This window comes from Pantherophis guttatus, chromosome 10 (genome assembly GCF_059756535.1).
Source record: "Pantherophis guttatus breed Tessera chromosome 10, ASM5975653v1, whole genome shotgun sequence".
NCBI classification, from domain to species: domain Eukaryota; kingdom Metazoa; phylum Chordata; class Lepidosauria; order Squamata; family Colubridae; genus Pantherophis; species Pantherophis guttatus.
In genome coordinates, this window is record NC_142072.1 from 7,973,404 (window position 1) to 7,985,311 (window position 11,908).

Sequence of the window (11,908 nt, forward strand, 5' to 3'; positions counted from 1 at the left end):
CATATCGGTGGACACACGAGCTCAGCTCTGGCACACATGCGTGCACTGGCCAGCTGATTTTCGGGCCTTCTGGGCCCACTGGAATTTGGCAAACAGGCCATTTCTGGCTTCCGGAGGGCCTCCAGGGAGGGTGGGGAAGGCCATTTTCGTCCTCCCCAGGCTCCTAGAAAGGCTCTGGAGCCTGGGGAGGTTGAAAATCGGACCTACTGGGCCCGCCGTACCATCACATGCCAAAAGCGAGGGAAATGCGGAGGGGTCACAAACACATGTGAGGGGGCAGGGCGCATAGAATTATGGGGTGTGGGCACATACACGCGCAACCTCCCCACGCTTCCCACGGTTTTGGCACGTGATGGCAAAAAGGTTAGCCATCATTGTTATAGGGCTTCCTGCTTGAGCAGGGGAGATGGACTAGAAGACCTCCAAGATCCCTTCCAACTCTTGTTATTCTGATATATCTGCTTGGCTTGGATTCTTATAAGCATCCTATAGACAAGGAAGATATATGCCAAACAAATGAAAGTAAGTTTTTTTTTTTTAAATGTCATGCTAATAATTATTTACCACAATTGCAAGTCAACGTATGTGGCTTGTCTGTTTTCATTCTCCCCTTACCTTTTTAAAATCCAGTCCTGCTTCTTTTTATCCCTTTTAATGGCAGAAATAGTTTAGTCTTTGCAGTTCAGGGAACAGCTCCACAATGATTAAAACTGGGAATGAAATAATAGAGGAGATGAGTTTGGCAAACAGCTATGTTCAGAATCTCAAGTAGTATACTACTTGCTTACTAACCAATTCAGAGTGTACAATATTCACATTCTAAAGGGAAACAGATCAACAGAGAGTCAGTTGCATATTCTTTTTAAACAGATATTTCATTTTCACTCCTTTCTCTAGATCCACCAACTGCATTTGATGAGAATAAAATCCAGAACTGCCTCCTGCAACTTCCCTTTCCACATTTCATAATTTCTTCTTAATCAAGGATCAACGTGAAATTACAACTTTCTTCTGAGAAGGGTTCCAGCAATTATCTTTCTTTCTGTTGATTTGAGGGTACTTTTCCCTTAACTATGATTAATCTATAACAATAAAGTTATATCACAAAGCTATTTTAAGTTATTAATTATTTTAAACAACTTCCTGAACTAGTCGTCATAGTCTTCAAATCCTTATGGAGTGCTAAAACATTACTTCCTCTATTGATCCTGCCTTGTTGCTGCCATACCTCTTTAATCTAAGAGGAATTGCTCAAACTTGATTCATGCACGAAGAAAAATCTATTCATTTTACAAGCAATGAGAAATGGGGAACATATCAAATTTGCAGATGACTCCAAACTGGGGGTAATAGCCAACACTTTAGAAGATAGGCTCACAATCTAGAAGGATCTGGACAGACTTGAATACGGGGCCCTATCCAAGAAAATGCAATTCAGTGGTGAGAAGTTTTACATTTAAGCAAGAAAAACCAAATGCACAGATATAGAATAGGAGGTACTTGGCTTAATAGCAGTAACTGTGAGAGAGTTCTAGAAGTCCAAGTGAACAAGTGTGCTGCAGCTGTCCCCCCCCCTTTAAAAAAAAGCCCATAGTCCTAGACTGCATCAACAGAGGGATAGCATCAAGATCATGTGAAGTGTTACTACTTTATAATGCTTTGATAAGACCGTACTTAGAATACTGTATCCAGTTTTGGTCACCATAGTAGAAAAAAGATGTTGAGACTTTAGAAATAGTGCAGAGAAGAACAACTAAGTTGATTAGGAGACTGGAGGTTAACTGGAAGGAACTGGGTATGTCTAGTCTAGCAAAGAGAAGGACTAGGGGTGACATGATAGCAGTCTTCCATATGTAAGAGGCTGCCACAAAGAAGAGGGGGGCCAACCTTCTATCCAAAGCACCTGAAGGCAGGACAATTTTTGGGCAAATATTTTATGGATCCCCTAAAGCACATCCACATATCCCAAAAGAGTCCAAGATCCAAAATCTTTATTCTAAACACAATGCAAATAACTAAAATCTTTTACTCATATCTGTCTAATTGTCAAAAATGAGAAATTAGAATCTCATAGCAAAAAAAGGGCACTGGACCTGCTAAAACAGGAAATGAGCAGTATAAATCTATATGACAGGGAAGCAGAAGCAGCATTAAGTATAAAAATGCACAGTTGCACTGACAAGATAATGCCTAATGAAAATATTTACAGACCCCTCACATCCTGGACATAAACTGTTTCAACTCTTACCCTCAAAATAACGTTATAGAGCACTGTACACCAGCAGGTTTTTCCTAAACGCCATCACTCTGCTAAACAAATAATTTCCTCAACACTGTCAAACTATTTACTAAGTGTGCATTACTATTAATCTTCTCATCGTTCCCACCACCTATCTCCTTCCACTTATGACTGTATGACTGTAATTTTGTTACTTGTATCCTTACAATTTATATTGATATTGTTTCCTGATTGCTTATTTGTACCGTATGACTATCATTAATGTTGCACTTATGATCCTTGACGAATGTATCTTTTCTTTTTATGTACACTGAGAGCATATGCACCAAGACAAATTCCTTGTGTGTCCAATCACACTTGGCCAATAAAGAATTCTATTTTTCTGTTCTGTTCTGTTCTGTTCTACTCTACTCTACTCTACTCTACTCTACTCTACTCTACTCTACTCTACTCTACTCTACTCTACTCTACTCTATTCTATTCTGTACATGAATAAGTGAAAGAAAAGTCAAATATTATTCCAAGCACATAAAAGACCTGTATGAATTAAAAAGAAACTAGAGTATGATTTAAATTATTCACCTGGAGAAGAGGTTTCAAGCAAGGCCTTTTGCAATTGGTTCTTGGGATACAATATTGTCTTCCAACTTTGCATCAGATAGTTGTAGCCAATGACTGAAGTGTGTCACCATAAATATTTCCCCAATTTACAATACATGCATTGCAATGGGTGAATCCTCAAAAAGACTCAAGAGGGGTATCAAAAAGAGAGAATGCAACACCACCAGCTGATCACCTTTACATATACTTCACTTATGAAAAAGCAAACAAAGCAGAGGAAATGGCAGTGAAATTGTGATACAAGAGAAGAGATCAGTTAGGGGAAATAAATCTGGAATTAAAACATTGGCACGAAAGAAGGCATCCATGGGGAAAGAGGCAGGGAGGCAAGAGGGGCAAAAGATAATCTTTGGCTAAAGTCAACTTTTCTTCTAGGCGGTCTGGTCTCACTGATTCTTAGACAGTACTTTAAGTCAATCTGATTTTTTAAAAAAGTTTATTGACTTCACTACCTAGGATTCTGGTTGGAGGGCCTGTGCCCATTAGATGTTGAAAAGACTAGAAGTATTCCAAATCAGTATTTCTTAACCACAGCCAATTTAAACTTTGTGGATTTTAACTCCCTAACTTAAAGTCCACCGATCATAAAGTTACAAAGTGTGCGGGTTTTTTAAAAAAATAAAATATTGATGAAATAAAAACAACTAGAAGATACAATTTAGAATAACCAAAACTGTAACAGTTTTAATAAAAACAGAAAAGAATATAGAGAACAGAGATTACATGAATTACATTTGAACAAATTAAAAATCTACAAATAAAGTATTAATATAGAACTACCTAAATCTTTAACATATTATTAAATCTAGCCATATGGACATCTGTTGCTCCACCTTTTCAGTTTTGGTACAATGTATTTCAATACAATAATATTTACATAATATATTTAGATTCTCAATATTCTACTTGAATATAGATAAGAAAAACTGGATATTTTATCAAAATTAATTATAATTTCAGGTATTAATGTTACAAGAATTCTGATTATTTGATTTTTCTTCAAAATTAAATATAATATTAGAGATGAAATGAAAAAAATGAAGAAAGCATTCATAAATGTATTTGTTTTATAATTTAGTCTTATGCTTTATAAATTTATTGCAGGCATTAATCATAACAAGGAAATCGGTGTTCAAATATCCAAATTGACAATGTCAGGGTAAGTAGAAAAGGTACATAAAACCCAAGAATTTTGGCTGAAAGACAATACTAAATAGAAAAAGGCACCCGTCCATCAAAGAACAGTTGCCTATCAAAGGACAGCTGCCCATCAAACAGCCACTGCTGATTAAATGGCATATGCCCATCAAACAGACACTGCCCATCAAACAATGCATGCCCACCAAATGGCACCAGTCCATCAAAGAACAGTTGCCTATCAAAGGACAGCTGCCCATCAAACAGACACTGCCCATCAAACAATGCATGCCCACCAAATGGCACCAGTCCATCAAAGAACAGTTGCCTATCAAAGGACAGCTGCCCATCAAACAGCCACTGCTGATTAAATGGCATATGTCCATCAAACAGACACTGCCCATCAAACAATGCATGCCCACCAAATGGCACCAGTCCATCAAAGAACAGTTGCCTATCAAAGGACAGCTGCCCATCAAACAGCCACTGCCGATTAAATGGCATATGCCCATCAAACAGACACTGCCCATCAAACAATGCATGCCCATCAAAAGGCACCAGTCCATCAAAGAACAGTTGCCTATCAAAGGACAGCTGCCCAAAAGACAAACAGGAATACTGGGCAAAAGGAGAGAAGGAGGGAGACAAGATGGCTGCCTGGGAGATCTGCCACCACAGGCCTTGTGAGGAAGAGACTGAATAAGCAGAGCAAAAGCCCCCGGACTCAAATAAAAGTGGCAAAACTAAAAGTTAGACTGGTCTAATTTGAAGATTCAACCAGAAAAGAGGCAGCAGCTGAGGAAACTGAGGAAGGATAGGTATTTTTTTTTAATTACCTCAGAATTGCATGAGATTTATTTGCTTGTTCGTTTCCTCCAAGACAAGTGACAATTTTTTTAAAAAAAGACAGCACGCATGGACGCTTGCTGTGTAACAGTGAAAATACATACATACATATCTAAAAGGAAGGGATCCGACCAAGTTAAAACTAAGGCAGAAAAACCAATCTTTTCAAATGGATATGGAATAGCTTCCATTCCTCCTCTATCACAGTCCTGAAATTTCATTTTTTCTACTCTCTGGCCAGACTGGATGCACTACCTTTAGTCATTATCTTGAGGCATTACAACATTCCCCCTACTACATCAGGGTTTCTAAAACTGTGGTTCAGAAATCACTGGGCATCCCCCAAGACCACAGAAATCAAAATTATTTGACAGTTATTGAAAATACTGGCAAAAAATTAAGTGTCCCTCTTCTCATTTTTTTTTTTGTTAAAAATATAGCTTTTTCATTGAAGACGTTCTGTTTATGTTAATATTCAATGGATTTAATATTGTTTGAAATCATTCAGCGAACAAAAAGTTCTAGGAATGGAAAAAAATTAATTTTTAATATAGTAAATAGCGATGTATGTTGTATTTAATTCATACAACCACAGCTCTTTTGGGATCTATAATTTTTAAAAGTAATAAGGGGTCCTGAGAGCAAAAATCTTTAAGAATCATTTTGGGAACATCGATGTGTACATTGTTCTCGTATGTATATTTCTCTTGCCTCTGAAAAGTTTAATTAATTTCTAACTGAAGCGTTTTTTTTTCATCTTTATTTTATCTGTATTCATTTGCTTAACCTATAGCAATGATAAGGGTTTAGTTTGATTTGGATTTGATTTGACGGATGCATAATAATGTCACAGGTACCATGACCTGTGTCCTTTCATGAGAAGTTGTGAAGCAAATACCTAATCATAGGATTTGCACATGCCCCTATCATTGCTTTAATGTCATCATGATTTGTCCTGGACATCTTATCTCAAATAAATGAGCATTTCTTACCAAAACAGAAGGCAAAGTGGGAAAACAAGCAAGAAAAACCATTCAAGCATAAGCTATAACCACAGTATTATTTTTGTTTTATTTCTAACAACACTGATATATTAAAATCAGGCAACAATGCCAGGTCTGTTCTATTGAGAGTGACCAAAAAAATATATGAAGAAATACAATTCCTCCAAATGACTTTGAAGTTCATTTTCCAAGTCATATCACTCCATGGTATAAAATCAGTTAGTTTCAGAGAATCAGGCACTGCTTTGGATTTTTAAAAATGGGGCACAACTGGTGATTTCTGACAGAATTAATTTGCCCTAAAATATTTTAGGCAAATAGATATAAAAGCATACTGACACACAGATTCTATAGAATAAAGATAAGATTGCAAATCTTACATGTTATGTAACACTAAAAGTAGTACATAGTACAATGAGCTAAGTTATAAATATATAGTTAAATGCTTTTAACTTATAAATGCATTTTAAACTTAAAGATATCTTCTCCATGAGGAACAGGAAGAATATGTATTGATGCCACTTTATTCATATCCAATAAAGGTATAATAAACTGTTAGAAATTCCGCTATAACAGTGGCTCTCAACCTTTGGTTCATGGACCCCTGGGGGGATGTGATAACATCACATAAATATTTGATGCAGTCCAGTGCTTTAAACCCTGAGTTAAGTCTTGGTAGTCCATGGCCATGGTCTGTGGCCACGAAAGGTATTTAAAGGGAGTCCAATGGTGAAGAAATGGTAGAGATATTGCCATCTTCTCATCTTTATTAAAGCTATTTGGCAATGTTCTTGAAACCAAACTGATGTTGACAAATAATTCTTTGTCTTCCAAACATAGATGATAAATTGTCTAGCAGCCACTACCAAAAATATAATACATTCTTTTCATCTCTTCCTCAAATAATACACCTTATATAGGATCGATACCAAGATTCTGATTATTTCCTCAGTTTCAAGGAAAACATTTTTCAAAAGGGATTATCACATATGTAAATACATTCCAATTCCCTCTTGCTATTGGGTTCAACTCTTAATGTTATCTAGCCATTTCAAGGATTTTATTTCAATTTTAGCTGATACTGATTTAAAGGACAAGTCCAAAAATTAATACATCAGTTGATTTTGTTAAGTTATGTTACACTACATTACATTTTGATGAATTCCAGCAATGAAAGCTGCAGGTAAAGAAAAACACCCTTTCCAATGAAAGAAAAGGTATAGGAGGCTACTATAAATTTTGAGAAGAAGGGATGTGTTGAAAAGGAACATAGTTCTAAATCTAGATTACATTTCCAGATAAAGTTATGTCAACACACTTTTTCCAAAGGACCATGTTTAGAGATTCCCCAAACTGCTCTTTTTTGTGGTTACAAAAACAATCTCTTACATACTCAATTCCACTTCTCTTTCTACCTCTCACCTCTTTTATTTATTTATTTATTGGTTCGATTTATATGCCGCCCTTTCTCTGGAGACTCAGGGTGGCTTACAATGCGTTAAGCAATAGCCTTCATACTTTTGTATATACCTGCTTAGTAGAGCTTTCGCCCCGCCCCCCAAGCTGTGTTCTTTTTTTATACAAAGTCAGCTTATTGCCCCCACAAACCGGGTCCTCATTTTACCTATCTCGAAAGGATGGAAGGCTGAGTCAACCTTGAGCCTGGTGAGATTTGAACTTGCAGCAATTGCAGGCATCTGGTGTTACTTAACAGTGCTTTAGTCTACTGCGCCACCAAAGCTCTTATAAAAACATAACACTTTAAAATTGATATTTTTGCATACTTAGTTCTTGCCTGTCAACATCACTCAAAGTCTTAGAATATGTGAAAGTCCTAGCTCAATTTCCATTATGGCCAAAGATTTTCCTTCACTATATGGAACCACAGAATCAGTTAGAGGTTTCCCAGATGGGCACAGGATTACAATTTTGACAGATCTGATAGTGTGCCCCAAACAGAAGCAACTGATACAGTAATGATGTTCAGGTCTCTTCTGCCTCAAATCATGTTTGCATATGTCCTTTTGTTCACATGTAGACAGTGAAAACATTCTCCTCCTCCTTCTCCCCCATCCTCATCATCGCAGAGTCAGTCAGATGTTCAGGCTTGATTTGGCATTTTTATCCACCTATCAAGTCCTTCCCAAGGATCTGGGATAGGCAGATGTGGATGTTTGATGATGTTAAATTTATTATCACAGGATGTAAGCTGTTCTGAGTAAAGTTGCCTTTTGCAACTAACAGTGATTTTGTCAATATCAATGATGTTCAAGTGGTGCTTCAATTGTTTTGGAATTGCACCCAAGGCACCTATTAGTATTAGAACTACTTTTGCTTTCTTTTGCCACAGTTGGTCTATTTCTATTTGCAGGTCTTTACGTTTTGTTATCTTTCACCTGTTCCCCCACCTGTCTTTGGATATTGTTATGTCCACTATTTAGACTTTTGTCTTTCTTATGACAATTTTAAGTTTCTTGTCTCTTGTCTCTTTTCTGTTCTTCATTTGGTTTTTCTTCTAGGCCAATTTGGTCTCTCCAGTACTCAGTAGGCTTTTTTGTATACTACCTTCAGTACATCTTCTTCATTGTCATTCAGATATTCTTCCAAAGCCCCTTTTTCTTCTTCAACCATCTGATGTACTTGCAACATTCCTTACCCACCTATGATGATGAAGATTAAGTTGACAGACTGGTTAATAGAGTCTGCCATCATCATCATCACCACCACCATCACCACCAAATTTATTTGCCACCCATCTCACATTTCCAGGCAACTATCCTTGAATATGGGTTGGAATACAAATAAATAGTTCTGATAGTTTAATATTGTCTATACACCAGTGTCTGTTCAAAGTTTCAGGTCAAGCTTTAAAAATGTATCTTTTTATACAGCTCCGTTGTCTGTATTCATATAACATATTTAGAAAATTAAATTTAGCTTTATTCTTGATAAATCAGGAGCTTTTTTGGGGGGGGGGGTTGTATGTTGTGTAAATTTAGGCTGCTGGATTAGTTTTTGATTCAATGTATTGGGCAGACACAGAAAGTGTTTTCCCTTCTTCTCCTCTCCACCATATTCCTCTGTGTATTAGAATATGAAGTAAAAGTCACATCATACAAACTGGTGTGGGGACATCATTTTCTTTGATAATGATAACAGGTATTTTCATGTGATGTCTGGTAAACAAAGCTTAATCTTCAGTAGCTAATATCTCTTGTTGATATTCATTTTCCGGATGAGTGATTGTTTTTGTTTCTGGAGAAAAAGCATCTTAGATACGTCAAGTGTAAGAAGTTGGATCAAAGGATTAAAATCAGTTTGAATGAATAGAATGTCAATTCTTACTGGCTATGACAAGGGGGTTCACTGAAGGATTAAGATGAAAATATTGTTCAATAAGTCTTGGCCACTTGACCTGGCCACTTATATAAGAGATATTTTTTCAACCTTTTGGCTGTACTATCTGATTAGATTATGATTCACATACATGGATAGGCAAGTCAAGTCAAATGAGGACAAAACTCTTTGAACTCACATCCATGATACCTTTGTGAGAGGTTATTGTGACCAAAATTGGAAACCTACCTGTGCTGTTTGTGTATTGATCAAAGTGAGACCCTTTAGCTAGAGGTTAAAAAGGAGCCAATTACTCTTATAGCAATGATGATTTTAACTTATGGAAAGAGTACAGGAATATCTGCATTTCCTAATGAATAATATAAATGTAATAAAGGGCCATTAAAAAAAATGGTAACAGATTCAACAAATCAATGAAATAAAAATCAAATGAGCCATTGGTTAACTTTCAGGTGGTTCAGCTCCTAGAAGGAATTATCATTAATTCTATTATTTATTTTACAACTTTTGTGTATCACCCACCTGGACGTCATCAAATATGCTCTGCGCATGCGCAGAAGCTTCTGTGCATGTGCAAAAGTGACACACGCGTGAGTGAAGCAAGCGCACTCGAGAGAACTGGTAGCAAAGATAAGTGAAACCCACCAGGGGTGGGTTCTAAAATTTTTTACTACCAGTTCTGTGGGCGTGGCTTGATTGTCATGTGACAATTATTTAGGATTTAGCAGAGGTACTGGTCTACCCATTTGTTTTTGCAGGCACTGATCTACTCATGTATTTTTGCAGGCACTGATCTACTGAATACAAACGTCATATTGTCACTGCTACCGGCTCGGCGGAACCTGGCCGAACCGGGAGGAACCCACCACTGAAACCCACCACTGATCTCATGTCACTGCATGACTTAGCGACCACAATTCTGGCATTCCCCATTGCTGATATTATTTATTTATTTATTTATTTATTTATTTATTTATTTATTTATTTATTTATTTATTTATTTATTTATTTATAATGCAATTTATATGCCGTCCTATCTCCAAGGACTCAGGGCGGCTCACAATGATAAAGATGCACAGTTCCTCATTAAAAACAATATAAAATTAAAATTCCAATTTAAAACAATTTAAAACCTCCCCATCAGTCCAGGCTGTGGAACAACCAGGTCTTCAAATCGCGGCGGAACGAGCAAAGGTCAGGGGCCATCCGGAGCTCCAAAGGAAGTTCGTTCCAGAGGGTGGGTGCGCCCACAGAGAAAGCTCTCCCCCTGGGGGTCGCCAGCTGACACTGTCTGGCCGACGGCACCCTGAGGAGGCCCTGTCCGTGGGAACACACCGGGCGATTGGGAATTGTCACTGGCTGCAGGGGGTCTGACAAATATCCCGGGCCTAGGCCATGAAGGGCTTTGTAGGTAATAACCAGCACCTTGAACCTCACCCGAAGGGCAACTGGTAACCAATGCAAGTCGCGCAGGCGGGGTGTATTAACAAAGAATCAGAGGTCATTAAGCGAACACTTACCCTAATGCAAGCCTAGCTTCCACCCATCTCCAAATCTCAATAAGGGAAGGGACTGTCTTCAACTTCCCCCACCCACCTATTCCCCCCACCCCCCAAAAAATCTCTGCCTTTTGGCTGCCCTGCACCTTGCCTAGTGGCGCAGCAAGCAGCTCAAAAAACTCACGATTCATGACTATGTGCCATATCTTGGGAAGCCTCAGCCACCCCAGCCCAGGCCTAACCAAAATCACCCTTGCTTCTAAAGCCAGAATGGTGGCATTCACACAATATCGTGAATTTGATCATTGAATGGACCCATTTTTCTGAATTAGTGCAATGTACTCAGGGGTGGGTTCTACTTACCTTTACTACCGGTTCTGATTGTGCCCATGTGTGCTCTTCTGCTCATGCACAGATCGCCTATGATGATGTCTGGGTCAGTGGGCGGAGCCTCCCGCCAGTTTTAGTACCGGTTCTTGCAAACCGGTCCGAACCGGGGGCAACCTCCCACTGAATGTACTGAATGATAAGCTAATAAGTAAGGTATTCATAACACTGTGCCATAAAAAACTAACCTAGATTAAAGCTAAAAAATGCATCTGACTGCTGTCTTTTGGTTTGCCGCTGTATATCAGTTGTCTCAGCTACAAATTTTCACAGTTTTAGTCGCAAGTTGACTTCCATGGACCTTACTTCACACTTAAGAGATCTGTAAAGGGGGCGTGCATAAGTGCACAAACGTGCCTATCGCCCTTGTCACAGTTTTTTTTTTATATTATTCCTGTTTTTGTTTCTGTTTGACAAATTATAATAAATAAAAAAAATTCTTTTTCTTGCATCATATCCATCATTGGACATGTTGGCAATCGTGTTGGCAATCCTATTTTTGTCAACAGACGCATGAAAAAGGGCTGCTGAGTTTTGTCCAAACCAGTCCCTTTGAAGCCATAATGTTCTTCTTCTGCCTGGACCTCGTTTGCATTCACTCTTCTCCCCCCCTTTTTTTAATTTAATAAAAAAAGAAATACAATAAAATAAATATCTATAGCAGTGTTTCTACCCTGCATAGTAATAGTGGCCCATTGTCTGTCTTTTTGCAGATCTTGCTTGCGGGGAACAGAAGCAGACCAGGAAAATGTCATCTTCTCTTTGATACACCTCTCAAATACAGGTATTCCTCGACTTATGACCACAACTGAGCCCAA